Below are 12,364 nucleotides of genomic sequence, written 5' to 3'. Positions count from 1 at the left end.
CACAATATTAAGACTACAGGTGTAAGCACAATCTCACCTTTGGTACAAGCCTGTACTACACAGTTATGTGGTACAGTGGCTGAGCAGCCAAGCTTATTTCAGGACAGATGTGAGCAGTACAAAATGTTACACAAAGGACTTGCAATCACAGTAGTTCCAACAAACACTATTCAAGGTTTCCTGGTAAAAGAATATACATTTATTTACACAGTCACACTATAATACACTTTGGATGAAAAATGGCATAATACAAGATGACTGGTATATACCAGAACCATTCTGGATGGTGTTCGTGGACCTATATGATCCATGAATGTTTTTTTTCTAAGCAACTTAAACGACAAGAAGTAGTTATAAGGGTACCTTTGGAATTACTTTCCACTTGCCTTTCAACAAATGCCACAGGCTTGATAGTACCTTTTGATGGTACTGCCTACTGGCTTAACAGATGAACATGCTCAAGGTATAATCTTGTAAAATAGCTATCCCCAATGTGGTGTTCTAAGATGGGCATGGAATAGTTTTGGGACAAGGGGTTGTCAGTCCACTTTTTAGATCTGCTTCCATCATTAAAAAAAAAACAATCCTCTACTCCCTTTGAACCACACTTGATTAATACCCATGCCTTCCTTGTTGTAGATGCCTTTTTCAACTGCATGTTTTAAAAGAGATTCCTCTCTTGGGAGATTGGCGAGGCACATGTTCTCTTCAGGAACTGGGGTTGGAAATGTCTGGTTGTGGCTTATATATATATGATAGGACACACCCAATATTTTTTGTTTACGAGGGGTCCATGTTGTAATAGGGTGAAAACTATATAGAGCACATATGAGACACCCCGTTCTCCTGTATTGCATCGGTTTCTAGACCGCACACTATGACTCATAGATGACTTCTGTCATCATATAACTAACAGACTCGAAACTTTCATTATCGTGTCCAAAAAATATTTGATTTATTTATTTCACAACAACAGTTTCCTTATTACAGCATTTCGTATAAAAACATAATTGACATCATGGTAATTACAAATACATAAAACAATTTTTCTTTCAAGGGTTAATGTACAGAAGGTATATACAGACTCACTTTCTCATTGTGCCATCTGGTCACAACTTCTGCACAAATATAATAAAGGGTTATTCCTATAAGTTTCCTAATTCGGAATAAACGTTTTCCTGAAAAACATCTATTCCGAGAAACCCTTTATTATATTTGTGTGGAAGTTGTGACCAGATGGCACAATGAGAAAGCCAGTCTGTATGTACCAGGCCTTAAGTCAACATTTATGTATGCGATCATTTCAATATGCCAATAGTAGATTGAGGAGATTTGAAAAACAAGAGTGCTTGTGGTACCCTCAACTATTGTGTAGATCATACTGACCTCATATAGAAAGAGCAATGCAGCCTTCTTAGAATAGGAACACTTTGGTTCAAAGTCAAAATAAATCCATTGATTTTCGGATCACTTATCAAAAATGTCACATGTGTTTGCCACACTTGATCACAATTAGTACAATCACTGTGATATTATGATCAGGCTCTAAAATCCATCCTTGGAATGTTTTGTTCACTGAGACGCACTTTGTGCGTGTTTCACAGTCAAGCGAGGGCCTGCGACTTTCTGATCAGCCACTTAAAAAGTAAAAATATGTGTATATCACACTGAATGAAGCCACTCGTGTATGTTGAAACGCTTATGTTAATCTTTCTTCGTCTGGGTTCCAACAGACGAAATGTGCATGGGTTTTACGGTCGATACATTATCTGTGATTTTCAGCTCACTCAACAAATGTGTCAAATTTCTGTATCACATTTAAAGAATACAGGGATAGTTTATTATGCAAACTAAGAGGATTATGAATCTGTAAATATATCAGGCTGGACTCAATTAAGCTATTCTCACATCATTTAAAACGCGGGGTATATATCTATGTCCAAGCTGCCAGAAATGCACAAAACATCCAACCCACAATCAAAATGAACAACACAGTGGCCCTCAATACAAGGTGGGCGGTAAGGGATTACCGGCACCGGTAAGGACACTTGTGCCGGTAATCCCTTACCACCCTATTCTGAGGTCCCTAAGCGGGTCCCACCAGGACCGGCTGGTTTTACCAGCCGGCCTTAGCGGGACCCGTTAAGGGACCATGGAACTAATAACGGGCCTGCAATTTGCGGGCCCGTTATTAGCTCCTTCCCCATTCCCATTGAGCCCTATGGGGGCTCAAATGGGAATGGGGAATGGTTTTCGAAATGGGGACTTACCGGGTCCGCATAGGTCGGAATGTCCCGGTAAGTCCCCATTCCGACACCACGGACCCGGACCCGAGTTTGGAGGCAGCCATGGTGGCCATGGTGGTAATAGCACCATGGCTGCCTCCAAACTCGGAATTACCCCACATTGATTCAATAAATAGTATATATTCATAGTTTGAGTTCATTTAAGGGTTGAGAAGGCAATGAGGAATCTATTTTACCATGAAACAGATGAGCCAATTATTTTCTCGATTTGATCCCTTTGCTTAATTGTGATTCAGTTTCTCTAATATGTGAGACAGCATGATTCGAGTTATGTTGGTTGTAGTCCTACATTGGCTTAACAGAACTCTCATCAGGACCATTGCATGGAGGAAAAAAACTGTTCAGGAAAATTAAAAATGTACTCCAGGCTGGATACAATGAATACAATGTCGAACACAGTTTAGCGATTCATTATTTTCATATCTTTCATTTGTATTTTTGTATTTGTATTTATTATGTTTATATAGGGCTTTCATCCAAAGCGCTTTACATTATAACAACAGAATACATAGAACATTAGAACATTATAACATAAGAAGCAATTTACAATTAATCGAACCAATAAAAACAGTAAGTAGAGCAATTAATCTGTGAGGGGGAAGGGGAGGGGAGGGAGAGGAAGGGAAGGGGGAGGGGAGAAACAGAAGGGATAAAAGGGTGAAGTGAGGGAGGATAAGGGGATAGGGGAGGGAGGAGAGGATCATAGGGAAGATTCGAGGGAAGGGGAGAGGATGAGAGGTGGGGAAGGTTTCAAGGCAGGGGATGGAGAAGGAAAGATTTCAGGGAAGTGCGAAAGGAGGAGAAGGTAGGTATAGAGCGGTTTGAGAGAGGTGAGTTCCAGTGGTGGGGGGCTAGGAGCTGAAAGGAGTGGAAACCGGAGGAGGCACATGGGGGAGAGGGAATGGTGAGAAGGAAGGGGTCGGCTGAATGGAGGAAGCGGGAGGGATTATAGAAAGAGAGGAGAGAAAGAAAAAAAAAGAAAGAGGGGAGAGAGGAGATATAAGGGGGAGCCAGGTCATGTATAGATTTAAAGACTAGGCAGAGGAAATGAAATTTAAGTTGGGGGTGAAAGGGAAGCCAGCCAAGGGAGGAGAGCGAAGAAGAAATGGAGTCATGCGGGGCAAGGAGGCAGAGGGTACGGATAGTTGAGTGGTAGATAGATTTAAGAGGAGCAAGATGAGAAGCAGGTAGTCCAAAGAGTAGGGAGGAGCAGTAGAAGAGGCGAGAGAAGATAAGGGAGGAGATTAATAGTTTTGTTTCATGGAAGGTAAGAGAGTAGCGGACCATGCGAATATTGATGAGGTGGTAGCGAAAGGCGCAAGAGCTAAGAGAAATATGGTGGGTAAAGGAGAGGGAAGAGTCAAAGTGAATGCCTAGATTGCGAGCGTGGGCAGAGATAGGAAGATTGGAGGGGGGATAGTGAATGAGAGGTGGAGGAGAGGGAGGGGGAAGAGTATTGGAGGGAAAAAACAAGACTTCAGTCTTATCAGTATTGAGGGAAATAAAGCGGGATGACATCCAGTCTTTAATGGCAGTCAGACAGGAAGAGAGTTTAAGGTGGAGGTCAGAGGAGAAGGAAGAGAAAGAGAGTAAGAGTTGGGTGTCATCAGCATAGAAATGGTGAGAGATACCGAATGAAGAGATAACTGGGGAAAGCAGAGAGTTGTAGATGGAGAATAGGAAAGGGCCAAGAATGGAACCTTGGGGTACATCATATTCCAAGGGGAGGGTAGGCGAGGAACGGCCGCCCCAGGAGACACCGAATGAGCGGGAGGAGAGGTAAGAGGAGAGCCAATTAAGAACAGAGCCTTTGAAACCGAAGGAAGAAAGATTATTGAGAAGTAGGGGGGGGTCAACAGTATAAAAACAGCAGATAGGTCAAGGAGAATAAGGATAGAGGATTGCTTTGAATATCGAGCGGAAAGAAGGGAGTTATGGATATAAGTGAGGGCAGTTTCGGGAGAGTGCTTAGGTCTGAAACAAGATTGAGAGGGGTGTAAAGAGAACGATTAGTGACAAAGGCTGAGAGCTGGGAATAAGCAAGGCGTTAAAGTAGTTGAGAGAGGAATGGGAGAAGAGAGATTGGACAGAAGTTAGAGGTAAGAAGGTGATCAGCAGAAGGTTTCTTCAGAATAGGGATGATGGTGGCATGCTTAAATGCAGAGGGGAAGGTGACTGAGGAAAGGCAGGCGTTGAAGAAAGAAGTTAAGTAAGGAATAAGAAGATAGTAGACCTTGGGGATAAGAAGGGAGGGGAGAGGATCAGTAGGGGCAGACGTAGGATGGGCTTTGGACAGGAGGAGGGAGACGTCAAAAAGGGAGACAGCCGAGAAGTCAAACATGCATGTTGAAGGGGAATAGGGAGGGGAGGAGGTGGAGTAGGAGGAGCAGTTAATTTTTTGAAAAGAGAAAGAATCTTGGAGGAGAAGTAGTTTGCAAAGTCAGAAGGATAAAGGGTAGAAGAGACTGAAGGGTCAAGAGCAGATCGGAAGAGAAGACGAGAGAGGGTTTGAAAAATACGCCGAGGGTGAGGGATGGTGATGGAAATTTGAGCCAGAGTCGCTCAAGACGTCGAAGGAGACGACGCATGGAGAGAAGTCGAGGAGAGAGCCAAGGTTGAGAGAGTTTACGGGTAGGACGGAAAGAGGAGAGGGGGTTGAGTAAATCAAGAGTGGAGGAGATAGAGGAGGTGAGAGTGGTTAGTGCTTCGCTGGGCAGAAGGGAAGAGAATTCAGGGAGTGGGAAAAGAGAAGAGGGACAAGTGTCAAAAAAGGGAGAGGGATTAAAGTCGGGAAGGTCCCGTCGAGAAAAGATAGTAGAGGAGGGTAAACGAGAAGGTGAAAGGGGACAGGAAGTAATGGAGAAGGAGTGTAAAGCATGGTCAGAGAGATAGATAGGTAGTGTAGAGACGGTAGAAGAGGGGTAGGTTGAGTTTAAGATAAGGTCAAGAGTGGAGCCAGAAGAGTGAGTAGGAGAGGAAGGGAGAGGGGAAAGGAGATAGGAATCAAGGATAGGGAAAACGACGGGAGGGATTGAGGGGGAATAGGGAGGTGCAGATTAAAGTCACCTAGTACAGTTAGAGGAGAGGGTGAGGGGGAAATAAAAGAGAGGAGGTGATCAAGGTTGTCAAAGAAGGAGGAAAGGGGGCCAGGAGGTCAATAGATGATTAGAAAGGAGATGTAATATCAATTGTGGAAAAGATACCCTTACCCTATTACCTCAAATACCTTAGCCCTGTCTGTGGGATACAATAGGAAACAATCACCATGACGACAAAGGTGTGTAGGAACATCCTTGCTATGATATGATATGGCATTTATAACGCACTTGTACACAAGCGTTTCTAGGCGAAACAAGGCAAGGGAGAACATTCACAGGGAGGACAAGACAAACGATCCTACTAGGCCTTGTGTCATTTGGATCGTGCAAGTGCGAGAGTAGAAGTGAAAGGGAAAGGAGAGGGGAAAGTGCAAGGAGATGAAAGGGGGAAATGAGATCAGGGCAGCGTGGCTCTGAGTAAGTGCAAGGAGATGGGGGTTGTAGGGGTTACAGTTACAGCCCCTAAGTGTGCACTAGGCTAGGAGGCAGTGCCAAGGAAGACTGGTCATGAAAGGAGCATGGTACTCATGGTACTCAGTGAGACTCAGTGAGACTCTGAAGGAACCAAGCAACCAGTCGATGCAGCAGACAGGTAAGTTAGCAAGGGCTACAGAGTTTCAGGTGGCCTGGCTCCAGCCTGAGAGTGGCAGGGAGGCCATTCCAGAGGGAGGCACCTGCAGAGGAGAGAGATCTACCCCCGACTCTCTGCCTGGAGAAGCATCTGACCCTCAGAGAGTGGGAGGTAGCTGAGCAAAGGGCTCTAGAAGGAAGGTATTTCGGAAGAGAGAGATGGAGGTAGTGCGGGCCTCGGCCCCAGAAAACTTGTGGACGATACAAAGGGTCTTGAACTTGATCCTTGCAACCACTGGGAGCCAGTGGAGAGACTTCAGGGCTGGAGATATATGGTCCCTGGGTTCGAGGCCAAGGATAAGTCTCACTGTCCTGTTCTGGATTAGTTGCAGGAGGCAAAGAGTAGAGGTAGGCAGATTGAGAAAGAGGATGTTGCAGTAGTCCAGCCTGGGCTCTGGAGACAGTGAGCTTCTGGGGTAAAGTGAGAAAAGGTAGAATACCTCTGAGGAGGTGCAGCTGGAAGTGGGCCTTTTTGCAAGGTCTGCGATGCGAGGAGAGAAGGAGAGAGTGGAGCCGAAGATGAGTTTTTTTGCCTCACATGAAGGTGAGGGTAGAAGGCCCAAGGAGGGTAGCCAAAGGGAAAGTGGGAGCACTGGTCCCAATGAGATGGATCTCTGACTTACTTGCATTAAGGCAAAGATCGTTGGAGGTGCACCAATCCTGAATCGGAGCCAGATAGACATTGAAGAGCCAGGGTGAGACGAGAGAGCCCTGGGGGAAACCACATGTAGAGAGAGAAGTGGTGGAGAGAAAGGACCCAAGTTGGACCTGGGAGGGACGGTCCAGGAGGAAGGAGGTCAGCCACACCAGGGCCTGATATGTGATGCTCAGGTTCACATGGAGCTTGTTGATCAGGGTTGTATGATTGACCATGTCAAAACCAGAGGAAATGTCAAGGAGGATGAGGAGAGAGTGGAGTGAACATGAAAGAAAAAGTGAAAACGCCCCCTTCCAAGAATTAACATGGCCAAATAACCTGTTCCATGGGAAGGTGCCCACGTGAGAGTGTCTACAACCATGTTTTAGTTCACTGTACCTTTCACATAGGAGAAATATCCATTTGCATATCAGTCTGGTACCACCCACTTGGGCAGTCCAGCACCGAAATGATAAGCAATTATCCTCTGAATAAGTGTACCGACAGCAACCCCAGACATGTGTTTTGGCCTATTCGGGGCTTATAAGTGAGGTGAAGCTCTTCCTCTCTAAGTACAGTGAACAATGGCTCCATGCCTGGATTACTCTGGTTAACTTATGGGTAACTTATGGTTAAATCCCAAGTTCCTGAAAATATTCAAAACAGTCTGGGAGCCCCTCTCCCAAGAATAGCCATGGCCAAATGTCCTCCATGGGAAGGACCACACTCTTGTTTTATCAAATGATGCCTGAACCTAAGTGGCTCTGCATGTGTGCACCGTCCTAGAAAGGTGCTTTAAGATGTCTGAAATGCCCCACACAGTGAAATGTTGGGGTTACAATTGCACCCGTTTTTCTTGTGCATTAGACTAGTGCATTAGATGTGAAACACACAACTTCAGGCTTTGGCTTGAGAGTATTCAATGGAGACACAGACGTGATTTTTCTCAGGGATCAGAAATCGATTGGAAATCTTTTTTTCTTCTTTTTTCCTTCTTCTGAATGGAGCAGAATATTACAGTGATTGGCTTAAGAGGGGGCTGAATATCAGTGAACATAACTGAAAACACCTGAGTTTTTCTCTTGAGGCAGAATAAATTAGGGGGAATGGCTTCAGAGTGAAACATGCAGTATTTGTTTGAGTATAACATGACAAATGATTGGCTTTAGGGTGGAACACGTTTTTTGTAGAGAGAGTAACAAATAACAGAAAATGAGTTGCTAGATAGGTTAGCGAGTTACATTGAGAGAATGCAAATGTGTGAAAAGTGTGAATTGTTTTGATGAGATAGCAGATAAAAGTAAACATAGAGCATTGTTTACATTTGGCTTTATCGTCAATGAGAAATGCATGGGACCTCGTGGGATGAATTAATGTTAATGTGCCCTCTTCCACTTCAGTCATAAATGGGTATTGGGTATGATGGTTGAAAGGGGAAGTTGGAGGCCAACAGAGACTATGAGGGGACCCCGAATGAAGGGCAAGATGTTGGTGTAAAAAGATTATTTTGGTACTTCCATGTAGTTCCTGATTTCTTTGCAGAAGCAAATAGCAACAGTGACTTGGTTGAGCATGAAATAGGATTTTGCAGAAAAAACTGTGACTGAATTGATGCAAAGCTGTGATGTGTTACACTCAGTAAACACAACTGAGATTGAAAGAAACGCAATAGGTGTCCGTGGGTGTCCCGAATATCACAGCGTATGAAACAAAAGCCACCATTGGCTCTTTCATAAGTATTTCCTGTCACTTTCTGCTATCCCCAAGCGTCAGTACCACTGTTCACCTCATCTACAGACCACCCAAACCCAACAACTCATTCATCACAGACTTCACGGACTTGGTCATCACCATGTCTCTTACACATTACAACGACATCTTCCTCTATGACTTAAACATCTCTGGCAATCCAGCAACAAAGTCAACGAAAGAAGATCTCCACTGCCTACTCAACACTCTGAACCTCACACACATCTCGAAACACCCAACTCACAGGAAAGGTAATATCCTCAACCTCATCATCACTGCCCAGCCCATCCTCAATCACAGCTCTCCAATCCAGCTCACCTTGTCAGACCTTATGGCAATCCCCTTCGACATCAGTCAAACCACACCGGTCAAGCACCCCCATGAGAAACCCTGTAAATAAGCCTTCCAATCATTCAAGAACTTACCAGTGGAGGCTCACACGGAAGACCTCACCAAACTCCACTTCAAATGGGCTGATTTATCTCTGACTAACCAGGACTGAGACTTGCTCCTCCAAGAACTCAACACCATCCTCACAACCAACAACAACACACCCTCAAGAGTAAACCTTTCACACCCTGGTACATTCAAGAACTTCAACAAACGAACCATCAGAAAACAAGAGATGACTTGTTGAAAATCCTGCAGGGCATCCAACCTCACCCTGCACAAGCAACTCTGTGCTACACGGAGACGACTGATCACAATTACTAAAACACATTAGTTAAGGCCAACAATGAAAGCAGAGCCCTCTTCAAAGCCATCAAGCACTGCATCAACACTCTACTTCCTCACCCATACCACACTCCATCGAGAAAGCCACTGCCATCAACTCTTTGTTCATCAATAAGATTAGCATGATCTGACAATGCATATACACCAATGCTACAACTGACAGCCCCCTACACATCCCATCTCCGAAACCACAACCAACTGGACTACCTTTAAGACACTCAGTAAGGAAGACCTTACTGCCATTCTAGCATCATTCAAGGCCACCTCATAGGCGGATGACATCCTCCCTGCCTCCTTACTCAAGATACTTCTAACTGAAGCACTCTTTGCTTACCTGACAATCATCAATAGCTCCCTAACTCAAGGCACCGTCCCCTCAATGCTTAAGACCAGACAAATACTCTCACTCCTCAAGAAACCAACACTGAATTCTTATGACCTCAGAAGCTACTTCCCCATCAACCACCTATCTTCCCTTCCTAGGTGAGATCATTGAGAATGCAGTAGCCATTCAACTCCTCCAAAAACATTCAAGAGAACAACCTCCTTAAGTCCTACAAATCAGAGGTCCTGGGCCTCATAAAATGCCTACCTTGGTTCACTTGGACGCTTCCTTTCTGGTCATTTATTGGTTTTCAGTTAAGAATGAATAGGACAAGCTTACACATTTTTGGTTTAGGAGGAGGTATGGCATGCTTTTGGCAAGTTTGAGAATGTTTAGGGGAGTTTTGCAGGAATGTGTTTTTGTTGGTGCTTTTTTTCTGGTGTTTGTGTGTCCCTGTGTGAGCCTCTTCTGTCTGTTTTTATTTGTTTGTTATGTTTCTTGATCCCCATTTTATCCACTGTTGTCAGCTTCTCTGTCTCCATTTTGGCCCCATCTCTGATCTTCCCATTTTATTGTGTTTCTACTGTGAAACTACTAATTTACTATTGTGCAATACCCTACTCTTTGTATCCATTATGTTACCATAAAACTATTTCCTCCTGCTAAATTCAACTGTTCATTCTTTCCTTAACCTAAAAATCTAAAACATTGGCTTAACAACTTCCCTTTTCTGTGTTTGTAGAGAATCCCATGTGTGAACTACGGGAGACTTCCTGCATTGCGTTCAGTTACCTTCCATATTATTTTTGTGTTTTGAGAACCTTTTCCCATTGTGTGAGTCTTGCATGAATCCCTTTGAAGTGTTTTGTGTTTTACACATGGGCACCTTTGGCGAATATGATTACATTCAGAAGGAATTACATGCAGATATTATGGGTGGTTGGACTACTGTGTCAGAGGTTGGGGTAGTCACCCAGTAGAATGGAGTTGGATCATGGGGATGGCCAGATGAAGATTGGGATGCAGCACAAATAAGTGGTGGTTGAGTGGATATGGTATTTGAAAGGGACAAACAGTGAATCTGGAGGGCAGGCAGATAGTGAGAAGGAGGATGTGGCTACTAATTAGAAGAAGGTTAAAAAAATGCAGGGTGACTTGAGGTCAAGATGGGTGATTACTTTACCATGGGTGTTTGTGTGGAGTTGGTGGTATTTGAAAACCAGCAGGGAAAAGTAGTCACTTATGTGAAAAACCTATTGATCTTTCCCAACCTATTCCTCGAGGATCTTCTATGCAGACGGTCAGGGGCGAGACATCGCTTATGGGTCCCAACCTTGGGGGTGGACAAGCGAGGGAGGATCACCTAGGTAGAGGGTCCTCAGGGATTGGGGAGGGAATACCTGAGGATGAGACATGGTATCCCCCTTTCTTGATAATGACCTTTCCAACCCCCTTCAGCCTTTATAGGGTATATTCAAGCACACACTCCTCCTTTCAATAAACACTGTTCAAATACTGAGACAAAGAAGAGGAAATCAAGAGGAGTACAGATTTCCCATGAGAAATATCACTATGGAACTGGGACGAGGAAGAGGCATATCAAGGCACAACAACTTCTCCAATAGAAATGTCCCACTAATGAGGCCAGGCAGTGTCAGGCAATTGACTTCAACTATGCCCACCTACAGCCTGTTAACTATTTAGATCGATATAAAAGAAACACACATGCTTGACAAGAAGAGCGAGTTGGCTAATTGGTTGAAGCGTGAGTCAGAGCAGAAATTGAAGTGTGAGTTGGAGGGTGGATCACAGCAGAACCAGGAACCGGGCCTATGGAGAACGGGATGCCGTAAAAGTGAGAGGCTGTCGGGTGAAGCTGAGGGAAGTGTGGTGAGGGAGCAGTGTCTCCAGGGAGCCAGAGGTGTCTGCAGGAGGAAGCCAGTCCAGGCTCATTGCCCTGAGCAAGAGGGTCTGGGGGGCAGGAAAAGAGACCCTGACCTCAGACATAAGGAATGTTCAGGAAGGAAAGCTAAAGGAGTCTGATAACTTCTTTGCTGATAAATAAAAGACGGTACATATTGTATTGGAGTGACCATGATCGAAAGCACTTGTTATTGAAAGTCTCTGGTAGCCAGTATAACAAATGATCAATGCAAAAAGGATACCGCTAACAAGAGGACAATGGTAAAAGTGTTCTCGAAGGAAACAGTATCACAGAGTGGTCATGTATAAGAACATACGCATTTGCAAGTCTCTGTGAAAGTAAAGGGAAGTACCACGGCGGCAGGGGAGCTGTGCATGGCTGAAAACTGAGCAAAATAGAAATCCTTACACAAGCTCCTTGTCGGAAGGGGAGCTGGTATAACGTTTAACTAAAGGAGACATTGTGAGTGAACCAAATGTATTGAGAAGCATAGAGGTGTCACCAGGCAGGAGGCTGATCCAGGAGGCCAAAGACACCTCTGAGTAATAAACTGTGAGTAGAGTGAGGCACCTGGTTGCTCAACCTGTAATGAGTGGGCCATGTTGTCTACATATTTATGGTGCGTTGCAGGCCGGGAAAGTGATCATAGAGCACCTACTGGGCCTGGCAAGTGTGCCTCACACTGCCATCTGTACATTAAAGTGAACCCATTTCATAATAACAGTGTGTCACCAAAAACGAATTTCAGAATGTCACAAAGGTAAACCACATTCTCAGACTTAGTGCAATATTTAGAGGCAAAGTTGTTTGCACATGGGACGTGGTCATCGAACAGTACCTCAGAATGGCATGACCGCATTCAGTGTGAGGTGCAGAAAGAAAAACTAGACAATATTTTTGCAGAAGGCAGCATAATTCAGGTCTGCCTTACAAGGTTATTGAATGCAGCCGATAAAAGTG

Source organism: Ambystoma mexicanum, chromosome 6q (assembly GCF_040938575.1).
Source record: "Ambystoma mexicanum isolate Mex_15411 chromosome 6q, UKY_AmexF1_1, whole genome shotgun sequence".
Classification (NCBI taxonomy): domain Eukaryota; kingdom Metazoa; phylum Chordata; class Amphibia; order Caudata; family Ambystomatidae; genus Ambystoma; species Ambystoma mexicanum.
The sequence above is the reverse complement of the archived record's forward strand: the minus strand, read 5'-3'. Positions refer to the sequence as shown.